Raw genomic sequence first — 15,000 nt, forward strand, 5'->3', positions numbered from 1 at the left:
TGCACCCCGCTACGAACAATCCCGCCTCGACCAGCCTGAACAATTCCCCTCTCGAAGGAAGGCCTCGGCCTTAATCGTCCACGACAAACAGCTCGACGAGGCATGAAGCACCCACGGGAGCCGGAGCATGACGATGCAGAGTCTCGGTTCACAGGAGCCTGGGAAGAACATCCCGTACGGAACCCTTTACCCGAAAACATCCGAACCGCACATGCTCGCGACAGTCCTGCCGTTAGAGAATGCACCGTGCACGCGACCGAGTAAGGCCACTCAGAGACATCCATTTCCCAGGTATATGCCCCCTACGCACTTTTGGTGGCGCAACTCGCACGAACAGTCCCACCTCGACCCCGTAAACAAGCTTTTTTGCCTCGAAGAGTTCGTCGGAGACGAAGAAGCAACCTTCAGTGCAAACGTAGCACTCTTTTGTGCAACCGCCCAAACAACGCCCCCTCTACCCTCTGTCGAAACACTCGGCATTGCTGCTCCCTAAGGTGAGCTTCTCCTCATAGGCAATTCCGCTCTTATCCGGTCACGTTTGTGTGCCCGAATTTCGCAAGGCAACCTCCATGGGACATGGAAAAGACTCGAGAAGAGAGCTCGCTCACGGGAGAGAGAAGCCAAGGAGACCACGAGAGTGCTGAGAGTGGGACAGCGCTGAATAGGCGGGAGAAGCCTGCGCGTATAAACGGAGATATATATCCAATTGCAACGAAGGAACGTGCCAAAGATCGAGAACAATGGCAGAAATGCTAGTAACGTGCACTTCGGGACCAACGCATCACCGGAAGACAACCGCCAAACATCGAAAGAGTCGCGATGCTCCGCAACCTACGTGCAAAGCGGTCGCACACCGGGTAAGGGAGTGAGAGCCCCAAACATAGCTGGGCGAGGCGCTCACTCCGCTCTTTAATATCTCGTTAATACCGCCAAGGAAATGGCACAAGCACACACACACAAGCATCCTCGGAAGAGGACAGTTCGAGTGACAGGTCAAATCCAAGAGTTCCGAAGACTACCTCCAGGAACAATCGGGAACAAGACCGATTACAAGTCGTCGAGTCTGTTACTGGGCGAACACGAGATGCGCACAGGAAATCGATCAGCCCTCACAATGGCCCAAGGCCAGAGATCGGACTGCTACGATTTACCCCAACAATCATCGTGCCACTCTTCGCAGAGAGGTGATAGACGCCAACGAGCCCGCGCATAGCAATCGAGGTGTAAAAAGGGCGTTGAAGGCAGGAAGCCTGGACGAAAGAGGCTACGAGGTCACCTCGAAGCGGTCTAAGAATCGGGCGCACTTGGGGCGACTACCAGTGCCAACCCCTTATCCCGCGGTGCGTCCGACACACAGAAATTTCCAAGGCGGCCAAGGAGCCTCCCCGCATAGCAATCGGGGTGTGAGGTTACGGATGCAGCATTGATAGCAATCGAGGTGTGAGGCGAAGGATGCAGAAGTGAGAGCCGAGGGATGTAGCAGAGATAGCAATCGGGGTGTGTGATGCAGAAGAGATAGCAATCGAGGTGTGCGGTGGGAAGGGCCCAGCAGCCAGAATGCATGAAGCGACGGATGAAGCAGTGATGACAACCGGGCTGTGAGGAGAGGAGGGATGCAGCCAAGAAAGCAATCAGGGCTCGAGGCAAGGGATGCATCAAGGATAGCAATCATGTTGTGAGGCGAGATTCCAAAGGCTAAACGTGAGAGGCTGCAGGGTCGACTCAGAGAGGTCTATGCATGTGAGAGGCTGAAAGCAAGGTCGACTCGGAGCGGTCTATGCATCGGGCGCGCTTGGGGCGACTACCAGTGCCAACCCCTTATCCCGCGACGCGTCCGACAAAGAGAACGTTCCAAGGCGGCAGAGGAGGTTACCAGCCGAAGGATGCAGTAGCAATAACAGGTATAGTTCCGCGGCGGCCGAGAAGACTCACCGCATAGGAATCGGGATGCGAGGCGAGGGATGCGGCGGGAAGGCCCCGACGGCTAAACGGAAGAGGCTGCAGGGCCGCCTCGGAATGGTCCAAGCATCGGATGCGATTGGGACGACTACCAGTGCCAACCCCTTATCCCGCGATGCGTCCGATACACAGATAGTTCCAAGGCGGCCGAGGAGCCTCACCGCATATCAATCGGGGTGCGAGGCGAGGGATGGGGCGGGAAGGCCCCAACGGCTAGACGGAAGAGGCTTCAGGGCCACCTCGGAATGGTCCAAGCATCGGACGCGCTTGGGGCGACTGCCAGTGCCAACCCCTTATCCCGCGATGCGTCCGATACACAGATGGTTCCAAGGCGGCCGAGGAGCCTCACCGCATAGCAATCGGGGGTGCGAGGCGAGGGATGGGGCGGGAAGGCCCCAACGGCTAGACGGAAGAGGCTTCAGGGCCGCCTAGGAATGGTCCAAGCATCGGACACGCTTGGGGCGACTACCAGTGACAGCCCCCTATCCCGCGATGCGTCCGATACGAAGATGGTTCCAAGGCGGCCGAGGAGCCTCACCGCATAGCAATCGGGGTGCGAGGTGGGGGATGCGGCGAGATGGCCCCAACGGCTAGACGGAAGAGGCCACAGGGCCGCGTCGGAATAGTCCAAGCATCGGACGCGCTTGGGGCGACTACCAGTGACAACCCCTTATCCCGCGATGCGTCCGATACGAAGATAGTTCCAAGGCGGCCGAGGAGCCTCACCGCATAGCAATCGGGGTGCGAGGTGGGGGATGCGGCGAGATGGCCCCAACGGCTAGACGGAAGAGGCTGCAGGGCCGCCTCGGAATAGTCCAAGCATCGGACGCGCTTGGGGCCACTACCAGTGACAACCCCTTATCCCGCAATGCGTCCGATACGAAGATAGTTCCAAGGCGGCCGAAGAGCCTCACCGCATAGCAATCGGGGTGCGAGGTGGGGGATGCGGCGAGATGGCCCCAACGGCTAGACGGAAGAGGCCACAGGGCCGCCTCGGAATAGTCCAAGCATCGGACGCGCTTGGGGCGACTACCAGTGACAACCCCTTATCCCGCGATGCGTCCGATACGAAGATAGTTCCCAGGCGGCCGAGGAGCCTCACCGCATAGCAATCGGGGTGCGAGGCGAGGGATGCGGCGAGATGGCCCCAAAGGCTAGACGGAAGAGGCTGCAGGGCTGCCTCGGAATAGTCCAAGCATCGGACGCGCTTGGGGCGACTACCACTGCCAACCCCTTATCCCGCGATGCGTCCGATACACAGATAGTTCCGAGGCGGCCGAGGAGGTGGGGGATGCAGCGAGATGGCCCCAACGGCTAGACGGAAGAGGCTGCAGGGCCGCCTCGGAATAGTCCAAGCATCGGACGCGCTTGGGGCGACTACCAGTGACAACCCCTTATCCCGCGATGCGTCCGATACACAGATAGTTCCGAGGCGGCCAAGGAGCCTCACCGCATAGCAATCGTGGTGCGAGGTGGGGGATGCGGCGAGATGGCCCCAACGGCTAGACGGAAGAGGCTGCAGGGCCGCCTCGGAATGGTCCAAGCATCGGATGCGCTTGGGGCGACTACCACTGCCAACCCCTTATCCCGCGATGCGTCCGATACACAGATAGTTCCAAGGCGGCCGAGGAGCCTCACAGCATAGCAATCAGGGTGCGAGGCGAGGGATGCGGCGAGAAAGCCCCAACGGCTAGAGGGAAGAGGCTTCAGGTCCGCCTCGGAATGGTCCAAGCATCGGACGCGCTTGGGGCGACTACCAGTGACAACCCCTTATCCCGCGACGCGTCCGATACACAGATAGTTCCAAGGCGGCCGAGGAGCCTCACCGCATAGCAATCGGGGTGCGAGGCGAGGGATGCGGCGAGAAGGACCCAACGGCTACACGGAAGAGGCTTCGGGGCCGCCTCGGAATGGTCCAAGCATCGGACGCGCTTGGGGCGACTACCAGTGACAACCCCTTATCCCGCGACGCGTCCGATACACAGATAGTTCCAAGGCGGCCGAGGAGCCTCACCGCATAGCAATCGGGGTGCGAGGCGAGGGATGCGGCGAGAAGGACCCAACGGCTACACGGAAGAGGCTTCGGGGCCGCCTCGGAATGGTCCAAGCATCGGACGCGCTTGGGGCGACTACCAGTGACAACCCCTTATCCCGCGACGCGTCCGATACACAGATAGTTCCAAGGCGGCCGAGGAGCCTCACCGCATAGCAATCGGGGTGCGAGGCGAGGGATGCGGCGAGAAGGACCCAACGGCTAGACGGAAGAGGCTTCGGGTCCGCCTCGGAATGGTCCAAGCATCGGACGCGCTTGGGGCGACTACCAGTGACAACCCCTTATCCCGCGACGCGTCCGATACACAGATAGTTCCAAGGCGGCCGAGGAGCCTCACCGCATAGCAATCGGGGTGCGAGGCGAGGGATGCGGCGAGAAGGACCCAACGGCTAGACGGAAGAGGCTTCGGGTCCGCCTCGGAATGGTCCAAGCATCGGACGCGCTTGGGGCGACTACCAGTGACAACCCCTTATCCCGCGACGCGTCCGATACACAGATAGTTCCAAGGCGGCCGAGGAGCCTCACCGCATAGCAATCGGGGTGCGAGGCGAGGGATGCGGCGAGAAGGACCCAACGGCTAGACGGAAGAGGCTTCGGGTCCGCCTCGGAATGGTCCAAGCATCGGACGCGCTTGGGGCGACTACCAGTGACAACCCCTTATCCCGCGACGCGTCCGATACACAGATAGTTCCGAGGCGGCCGAGGAGCCTCACCGCATAGCAATCGGGGTGCGAGGCGAAGGATGCGGCGAGAAGGACCCAACGGCTAGACGGAAGAGGCTTCGGGTCCGCCTCGGAATGGTCTAAGCATCGGACGCGCTTGGGGCGACTACCAGTGACAACCCCTTATCCCGCGACGCGTCCGATACACAGATAGTTCCAAGGCGGCCGAGGAGCCTCACCGCATAGCAATCGGGGTGCGAGGCGAGGGATGCGGCGAGAAGGACCCAACGGCTAGACGGAAGAGGCTTCAGGGCCGCCTCGGAATGGTCCAAGCATCGGACGCGCTTGGGGCGACTACCAATGACAACCCCTTATCCCGCGACGCGTCCGATACACAGATAGTTCCGAGGCGGCCGAGGAGCCTCACCGCATAGCAATCGGGGTGCGAGGCGAGGGATGCGGCGAGAAGGACCCAACGGCTAGACGGAAGAGGCTTCAGGGCCGCCTCGGAATGGTCCAAGCATCGGACGCGCTTGGGGCGACTACCAGTGACAACCCCTTATCCCGCGACGCGTCCGATACACAGATAGTTCCGAGGCGGCCGAGGAGCCTCACCGCATAGCAATCGGGGTGCGAGGCGAGGGATGCGGCGAGAAGGACCCAACGGCTAGACGGAAGAGGCTTCAGGGCCGCCTCGGAATGGTCCAAGCATCGGACGCGCTTGGGGCGACTACCGTTGCCAACCCCTTATCCCGCGATGCGTCTGATACACAGATAGTTCCGAGGCGGCCGAGGAGCCTCACCGCATAGCAATCGGGTTGCGAGGCAGATTATTGGGAAGGGAACCCCCTGGGATGCGGCTCAAGCAGTGCCCAAAGGGACTGGAATGCGGAATCACATCGAGAGACCCAAATGCTATACGAGGGCTCAAATCGAATTATCGATTTGGCCACGACATGGACGCATCGGAACGACTACCTTTGCCGAACCACTCGCAATTGCATCCATACCGAAACCAATAGACATTTCCGTTAGAGCCCTCGCATAGCATTCGGGAATCTCGCATGCCCCTCTAAATCGACCAATGCTGGCGCTCAATGAAAATCCGAGCGCTACCACCGTTCGAGCGCCAGCATTGGTCGAGTTAGAGGGGCACGGGGGAGAATGCTCCAGTCAACACCTCCCCTATATAAGTTATTTGTCCGATTCTCGCACAACCGTAGTCTGCCTCGTCGAATCAAACAACGGTCCCAGATTCCGACTTCCGTTCCGTAGAGACCCAAAAGCTAGATGGAGGCTCGCAAGAAAGAGAGTCGGCGCATAGCAATCGGGTTTCTCGAACGTTTAGGGACCGAGCTCACTTGCGGATAGGGCAAAATCCGCCAAGCAACCCAAAAGCTAGACGGGGGCTCGAATCGAATCGCCTAGGCGGCCACAACAACGACGTGTTGGATCGACTACCAGTGCCAAACCATTCAGCAAGACTAGTCTGTGTCGAGGCCGGATAGAGATTCTCAGAGAGCGCCCGCATAGCATTTAGGAGACCTGCCGCGTCCCTCACACTCGACAAATGGTGGTGCACGTTTATAAATCCGAGCGATCCCAACCCTTTCAAGCACCAACATCGGTCGAGATAGAGGGGCACGGAGGGGGCTGCGTGAGACAACACAGTCCCCTATATAAGTTATTTGTCCGATTCTCACACATCCGAAGAATGGTCATCAAATCGGACAACAGCCCAAACTTCCGACTTCCGTCCCAGAAAGCCCAAGAGCTATCTAAAACGTTCATGGCCGGAACTCGATCGCGGCTATACCAGTCCGCCAAGCAACCCAAAAGCTAGACTGGAGCTCTAGTCGAATCACCTCTGTGGCCATTGCAAGGACGTGTTGGAGCGACTACCATTGCCGAACCATTCCGCAGGTCGAGTCCATACCAAGGCCGCATAGAGATTCACGATGAGCTCCTGCATAGCAATCAGGAGACTTGCCGTGTCCATCACAATCGATAAATCCTGGTGCAAGATTTTTGCATCCGAGCGCTCCAACCAGTCGAGCACCAGCATCAATCGACATAAACGGGCACGGGGGGAGGATGCTCGAGAACACTACCTCCCCTATATAAGTTATTTGTCCGATTCTCAAGCAGCCGAAGTCTGGTCATCGAATCGGGTCAAAGACCACAACTTCCGACTTTACCCACAATGCAAGTCATCGAATCGAACATCGGCCCCCGAGTCGGACTCCATGCGTATGTCAGGTCATCGGACCCAAATTCCGCCTTCCTGCGCATGGCGGGCCATCAATATCAACTCGGTCATCGGACCCAAACTCCGCCTTTTTGCGTATGGCACGCCTTCAAATCGGTCATCGGACCCAAATTCCGCCTTCCTGTGCATGGCGGGCCATCAACATCAACTCGGTCATCGGACCCAAATTCCGCCTTTCTGCGCATGGCACGCCATCAACTCGGTCATCGGACCCAAATTCCGCCTTCCTGCGCATGGCAGGTCATCGGACACAAATTCAGACCTCGCCAATATGCCTACGTATCGAATCGGTCATCGGACCCAACTTCCGACTTCATCCATACTGTAGGGTCTTTGAGGTTGGCGCGGTGCGCTCAACCCAGGGAGTCGACCCATCGAAGCATACACCTCCCCTATATAAGCTATTTGTCCGATTCCCACACCTGTGTAGTTTGCACCTCTGACCAGGACATCGACCCCAACTTCCGAACTCGACTGCAACGACGGCACCAGCGCCTTGGTGCGCACCTTGCGACGCACAGTCCCAACATTCGCCTTCCTGCACATGGCAGGTCATCGGACCCAAATTCCGACCTCGCGAGTATGCCTACATATCGAATCGGTCATCGGACCCAACTTCCGACTTCATCCATACCGTAGGGTCTTTGAGGTTGGCGCGGTGCGCTCAACCCGGGGAGTCGACCCAACGAAGCATACACCTCCCCTATATAAGCTATTTGTCCGATTCCCACACCTGTGTAGTTTGCACCTCCGATCAAGACATCGACCCCAACTTCCGAACTCGCCTCCAACGACCGAACCAGCGCCTTGGTGCGCACCTTGCAACGCACAGTGCCAACATTCGCCTTCCTGCACGTGGCAGGTCATCGGACCCAAATTCCGACCTCGCGAGTATGCCTACATATCGAATCGGTCATCGGACCCAACTTCCGACTTCATCCATACCGTAGGGTCTTTGAGGTTGGCGCGGTGCGCTCAACCCGGGGAGTCGACCCAACGAAGCATACACCTCCCCTATATAAGCTATTTGTCCGATTCCCACACCTGTGTAGCTTGCACCTCCGATCAGGACATCGACCCCAACTTCCGAACTCGACTAAAAAGACCGCACCAGCGCCTTGGTGTGCACCTTGCAACGCACAGTGTCAACATTCGCCTTCCTGCACATGGCAGGTCATCGGACCCAAATTCCGACCTCATGAGCATACCTACTAATCGAATTGGTCATCGGACCCAACTTCCGACTTCATCCATACCGTAGGGTCTTTGAGGTTGGCGCGGTGCGCTCAACCTGGGGAGTCGACCCATCGAAGCATACACCTCCCCTATATAAGCTATTTGTCCGATTCCGACACCTGTGTAGTTTGCACCTCCGCTCAGGACATCGACCCCAACTTCCGAACTCGCCTGCAACGACCGAACCAGCGCCTTGGTGCGCACCAAAAGTGCGCACTTTTGGAGGGCACTTTTGTGCGCTCCAAAGGTGCGCACTTTTGGAGGGCACTTTTCTGCGCTCCAAAGGTGCGCACTTTTGGAGGGCACTTTTTGGAGGGCACTTTTCTGCGCTCCAAAGGTGCGCACTTTTGGAGGGCACTTTTTGGAGGGCACTTTTCTGCGCTCCAAAGGTGCGCACTTTTGGAGGGCACTTTTTGGAGGGCACTTTTCTGCGCTCCAAAGGTGCGCACTTTTGGAGGGCACTTTTTGGAGGGCACTTTTCTGCGCTCCAAAGGTGCGCACTTTTGGAGGGCACTTTTTGGAGGGCACTTTTCTGCGCTCCAAAGGTGCGCACTTTTGGAGGGCACTTTTCTGCGCTCCAAAGGTGCGCACTTTTGGAGGGCACTTTTTGGAGGGCACTTTTCTGCGCTCCAAAGGTGCGCACTTTTGGAGGGCACTTTTTGGAGGGCACTTTTCTGCGCTCCAAAGGTGCGCACTTTTGGAGGGCACTTTTGTGCACTCCAAAGGTGCGCACTTTTGGAGGGCACTTTTCCTGTGCTCCAAAGGTGCACACCTAGGTGAGCACCTTCGACCACACCTTGTAGCACACCAAACTCTGACTTTCGACTTCATCCGCAATGCAGGGTCTTTGAGGTTGGCGCAATGCGCACAACCAGGGGAGTCGACCCATCAAACCCAACACCTCCCCTATATAAGCTATTTGTCTGATTCTCATACATGCGTAGCCTGCAGGAGCAATTAGGACATCGACCCCAACTTTCGGCTTCTAAACGAAAACAAGGTCTTTGAGGTTGGTGTAATGCGAACAACTAGGGGAGTCAACCCATCAAACCCAACACCTCCCCTATATAAGCTATTTGTCTGATTCTCATACATGTGTAGTCTACAGGAGCAATTAGGACATCGACCCCAACTTTTGACTTCTTAACGAAAACAAGGTCTTTGAGGTTGACGTAATGCGCACAACCAGGGGAGTCGACCCATCAAACCCAACACCTCCCCTATATAAGCTATTTGTCCGATTCTCATACATGTGTAGCCTGCAGGAGCCATTAGGACATTGACCCCAACTTTTGACTTCTTAACGAAAACAAGGTCTTTGAGGTTGGCGTAATGCGCACAACCAAGGGAGTTGACCCATCAAACCCAACACCTCCCCTATATAAGCTATTTGTCTGATTCTCATACATGTGTAGCCTGCAACAACGATTAGGACATCCACCCCAACTTCTGAATTCGTCTGCGTTGACCGCACCAAAGGTGCACGCCTTGGTGCTCACCAAAATCCGACTTCCGACTTCTTCTGCTATGCGGGGTCTTTGAGGTTGGCGCAGTGCGCACAACCAGGGGAGTCAACCCACCGAATGCAACACCTCCCCTATATAAGCTATTTGTCTGATTCTCATACATGCGTAGACTGCAGCAATGATTAGGACATCCACCCCAACTTTTGACTTCTTAAACAAGACAGGGTCTTTGAAGTTGGTGCAGTGCACACAACCAGGGGAGTCGACCCATCAAACGCAACACCTCCCCTATATAAAGCTATTTGTCCGATTCTCATACGTGTAGTCTGCAGCAGCGATTAGGACATCGACCCCAACTTCCGAATTTGTTTGCATTGACCGCACCAAAGGTGCACGCCTTGGTGTGCACCCTGGAGTGCACTTTGGTGCTCACCTCGGTGCACACTTTGGTGTGCACCTCGGTGTGCACCAAAGGTGCGCACCTTGGAGCGCACCAAAGGTGTACACTTTGGAGCGCACCACATAGGGTCTTTGAGAGGTTGGCGCAGTGCGCACACCAAGGTGGGTGTTGAGGTGCGTGCCGAGGTGGGTGGGTGCTAGGGTGCGCTCCATGGTGGGTGCCAGGGTGGGTGCGTGCTAGGGTGGATTCCAAAGAGGGTCATAGGGTGGGTGCCAAGGTGGGTTGGTGATATAGTGGGTTCAAAGGTGGGTACTAGGGTGGGTTCCAAGGTGGGTCACAAGTTGGGTGCCAGGATGCGTGGGTGTTAGGTTGGGTGCCAAGGTGGGCTCCTGCGTGGGTGGGTGCTAGGGTGGGTTTCAAGGTGGACGCGAGGGCGGGTGCCAAGGTGGGTAACAAGTTGGGTGTTAGGATGGGTGAGTGCTAGAGTGGGTGCCAAGGTGGGTGGGTGCTAAGGTGGATGCCAAGGTGGTTCACAGGGTGGGTGGGTTCTAGGGTGAGTTCCAAGGTGGGTCACAGGTTCAGTGCTAGGGTGGGTGTCAAGGCGGGTGTCGAGGTGCCTGGGTGCTAGGGTGTGGATGCCAATGTGGGTCATAGGGTGGGTACTAGGGTGGGCTGCAATGTGGGTGCCAAGGTGGGTAACATGCTCGGTGGGTTCTAAATTGGGTGCCAGGGTGGGTGTGCACCCACCTTGCCCGAGGTGGGTGCCAAGGTGCCAGTGTGGGTGGGTGCTAAGGTGGATGCCAAGGTGGGTGAGAAGGTGGGTGATAGGTTGAGTGGTAGGATGGGTGGGTGCCAAGATGGGTCACAGGGTGGGTGCAAGGGTGGGTAGGTGCTAGGGTTGGTGTCAGGGTGGGTGGGTGCTAGGTTGGGTTCCAAGGTGGGTGCGAGGGTGAGTGTCAAGGTGGGTCACAGGTTAGGTGCTAGGATGGGTGAGTGCTAGGGTGCAAAGGTGCCAGGGTGGGTGCTAGGATGGGTCGATGCTAGGGTGAGTGGCAAGGTGGGTCCACAAGTGTCAAGGTGGGTGCCGAGGTGGGTGCCAAGTCGGCGACTGCTATGGTGGATGCCAAGGTGGGTCACGGGGTGGGTGCCAAGTTGCTAGGTTGGGTTCCAAGGTGGGTGCCAACGTGGGTGCTAGGGTGCGTGGGTTAAAGGGTGTGTCACAACGTGGGTGCCAGGATGGGTGCGCACCCACACTGGCCAAGACGGGTGCGGGTGCAAGGTTGGGTTCCAAGCCCGGTCACAGGCTGGGTGCTAGGATGGGTGGGTGCCAAGGTGGGCACCAGGGTGGGTGCACCCACCCTGGCCAAGGTGGGTCACGGGGTGGGTCCTAGGGTGGGTAACGGGGTGGGTACTAAGGTGCGTGCCAAGGTGGGTCATAGGGTGGGTGCCAAGGTGGGCACCAGGGTGGGTGTGCACCAACCCTAGCCAGGGTAGGTCACGGGGTGGTTGTCGGGGTGGGCGTCAAGGAGCCAAGGTGGGTGGCAAGTAGCCAAGTTGCGTGCCAAGGTGGGTGTCGGGGTGGGTGCCAAGGATCCAAGGTGGGTGCCAAGGAACCAAGGTGGGTGTCTGGGTGGGTGCCGAGGTGGGAGCCAGGGTGGGTCCCAAGGTGAGTGCAAAGGTGGGTGCCAGGGTCAAGGTGAGTGCCAATGTGGGTTCCAAGGTGCCAGGGTCAGGGTGAGTGCCAATGTGGGTTCAAAGGTGCTAAGTTGGGTGCGAGGTTGGGTGCGAGGGTGGGTGGGTGCCAAGGTGTGCTAGGTGGAAGCCCGGGTGGGTCGGCATCCCATGGGTGTCGAGTTGGGTGCCTGATGGGTGCTTCTTGTCAAGTTTTAGTCGTCGGGACTCATTTCGAGCCTTAGAGGTCGTTTCTTGTCCGGTTGCCCTGTCTTCGACCTGGGAACCCAATTTTGGTCCTCGGGTCCCATTTTTTTTTGTCTCGCATCCCACTTTTGGCCTGTGGCCTTTTCGGGGTCGATTCTCGTTTTGGGCATCAGAGCATGTTTCTTCTCCTAAAACCCAATATTTGTTTATTAAGTCTCGGAACACATTTTTGTTCTCGTGGACCCATCATGGGTCTTGGAACGCATTTGTGGTCCTTGGGTCCCATTTTGCATCCCGAAACTTGTGTTTTGGTGCTTGATCCCTATTTTGGGTGCCCACCTTGCACCAAGTGCGCACCCGGGGCAAACCGAGCGCCTTGGTGCACCGGGGCAAGATCGAGCGTGCACCCGAGGCGCCCCGAACATGCACCAAGGTGCACTCGGCCCACATGTGAGCGCAGGTCGTTGCGCCCGAGGTGGTGTGTGGGCACCGCGTTGCAGACGGGACACTGCACGCACACGACGCCCCCTCCAGGTGCACGCACGTAGGCCGGGCCGGGTGCACACCCGACGCCCTAGCAAGGTGCGCGCACCCGGGCAGGGCTCACACTTGGCGAACGGGGCGCACTTCGCGAGGGAGGGTGTGCACCTCGACGGGGGTGGGTGGCCGGGGTGGATTCGCACGTGGGTCGCGGTTTGCTAAGTACACACTGCGACAAGCTCATAACGGGTGCGATCATACCAGCGTTAGTGCACCGGATCCCATCAGAACTCCGCAGTTAAGCGCGCTTGGGCCGGAGTAGTACTGGGATGGGTGACCTCCCGGGAAGTCCCGGTGTTGCACCCTTTTTTAGTTTTTCGCCGGGCGTCGCAATGCTATTTGAATAAACCTTTTGCCCGTTTGCGTTCTCGTCGGGGCCGGGCCGGGCCGGGGTGCGCTGCCCGCACTACCGCGCGCGCGGGGGCGACACCGAGCGCGCACCCGAGGCGCCCCGAGCACACAGGCCACGGTGCAACCCGGGCGTTGTGCGCGCACCCCGGTGCGCCCGAGGTGCTGCGCGCGCACCCAGGTGAAATCGGTGTGCACCTCGGCCAGTGCGCGCTCGGTCGAGTCGCGCACGTTGGCCAAGGTGCACGGTGATGTTTCTTACTCTAAGGTTCCGCACCAGACGCCCGGGACAGGTGAGCGAAGCTGGGCGGGGCCGGGTGCGCGGCCGGGGCAGGTGCACGCAGCTGGAGAGAGCTTTGGAGCACACTTCGGAGCGCACCAATGATGCGCTCCATTCAAAAGTTTCCTGAAAAGGCAAAAAAAGTTGAGATTATAGAATTTCCCACTTGAGAGATTGTAAAAAAAAAAAATTTAAAATGAAGGAAACGCGGGTGCCAAGGTGTGCGCAGCCCAGCCAAGGTGTGCGCACCAAGGCGCCCACCCTGGCGAAGGTGCACGCAAGGTGCGCACCCGAGGCAAACCGGACAATTAACCCAACTTTCGACTTCGCGCGCACCTTGGAGCGCACTTCGGAGCGCTCCTTGGTGCGCACCAATCTTGGGCACCTCGGAGTGCACCATGGCGCCCACCAAGGTGCGCACCCGGGGCAAACCGAGCTCCGACTTCGTGCGCACCTTGGAGCGCACGAAAGGTGCGCACCATGGCGCCCACCAAGGTGCGCAGCCCAGCCAAGGCGTGCGCATCAAGGTGCGCACCCTGGCGAAGGTGCGCACCCGGGGCAAACCGAGCTCCGACTTCGTGCGCACCTTGGAGCGCACAAAAGGTGCGCAACCCAGCCAAGGTGTGCGCACCCCGGTCAAACCGAGCTCCGAATCGTGCGCACCAGAGGTGCACGCCATCGTGCGCACCTTGGAGCACACTTCGGAGCCCTCCTTGGTGCGCGCCGATGTTGCGCACCTCGGAGCGCACCCGGGGAAAACAATGCAATTAACCCGACTTTCGACTTCGTGGGCACCTCGGAGCGCTCTCGGGTTCGCACCTCGGAGCACACCGAGGTGCGCACCTTTGATGCGCTGCCTTCACCAATTTCCAGAAAAGGCAAGAAAACATTGAGAAGGTGTGCGCACCGAGGTGCCCACCCTGGCGAAGGTGCACGCGAGGTGCGCACCCGGGGCAAACCGGGCTCCGACTTCGTGCACGCCGCACCTTGGAGCACACTTCGGAGCGCTCCTTGGTGCGCACCAGGGCGCGCAACCCAGCCGAGGTGCCCACCCCGGCGAAGGTGCACGCGAGGTGCGCACCCGGGGCAAACCGGGCTCCGACTTCGTGCACGCCATGGTGCCCACCGCGGCGAAGGTGCACGCGAGGTGCGCACCCGGGGCAAACCGGGCTCCGACTTCGTGCACGCCGCACCTTGGAGCACACTTCGGAGCGCTCCTTGGTGCGCACCATGGTGCCCACCAGGGCGCGCAACCCCGCCGAAGGTGCACGCGAGGTGCGCACCCGGGGCAAACCGGGCTCCGACTTCGTGCACGCCGCACCTTGGAGCACACTTCGGAGCGCTCCTTGGTGCGCACCATGGTGCCCACCAGGGCGCGCAACCCCGCCGAAGGTGCACGCGAGGTGCGCACCCGGGGCAAACCGGGCTCCGACTTCGTGCACGCCATGGTGCGCACCGCGGCGAAGGTGCGCACCCGGGGCAAACCGGGCTCCGACTTCGTGCACGCCGCACCTTGGAGCACACTTCGGAGCGCTCCTTGGTGCGCACCAGGGCGCGCAACCCAGCCGAGGTGCCCACCCCGGCGAAGGTGCACGCGAGGTGCGTACCCGGGGCAAACCGGGCTCCGACTTCGTGCACACCGCACCTTGGAGCACACTTCGGAGCGCTCCTTGGTGCGCACCATGGTGCCCACCAGGCCGCGCAACCCAGCCAAGGTGTGCGCACCAAGGTGCACGCGAGGTGCGCACCCGGGGCAAACCGGGGTCCGACTTCGTGCACGCCGCACCTTGGAGCACACATCGGGGCGCTCCCGGGTTCGCACCGGCGTTGCGCACCGTGGTGGGCACCTCGGAGCACACCAAGGTGGGCAGCGAGGTGCGCACCTTTGATGCGATGCCTTCACTAATTT

General features: G+C 59.2%; 1 non-coding gene across 1 annotated transcript; it reads left to right on the top strand.

Annotated features, from left to right (window-relative positions):
* Positions 1 to 12,650: 12,650 nt before the first annotated feature.
* LOC131866800 (5S ribosomal RNA) lies at positions 12,651 to 12,769 on the top strand. The gene has a single exon (XR_009365400.1). It is a non-coding gene; the product is annotated as a 5S ribosomal RNA (ribosomal RNA).
* Positions 12,770 to 15,000: the final 2,231 nt, after the last annotated feature.

Source organism: Cryptomeria japonica, unplaced genomic scaffold (genome assembly GCF_030272615.1).
Source record: "Cryptomeria japonica unplaced genomic scaffold, Sugi_1.0 HiC_scaffold_154, whole genome shotgun sequence".
Classification (NCBI taxonomy): domain Eukaryota; kingdom Viridiplantae; phylum Streptophyta; class Pinopsida; order Cupressales; family Cupressaceae; genus Cryptomeria; species Cryptomeria japonica.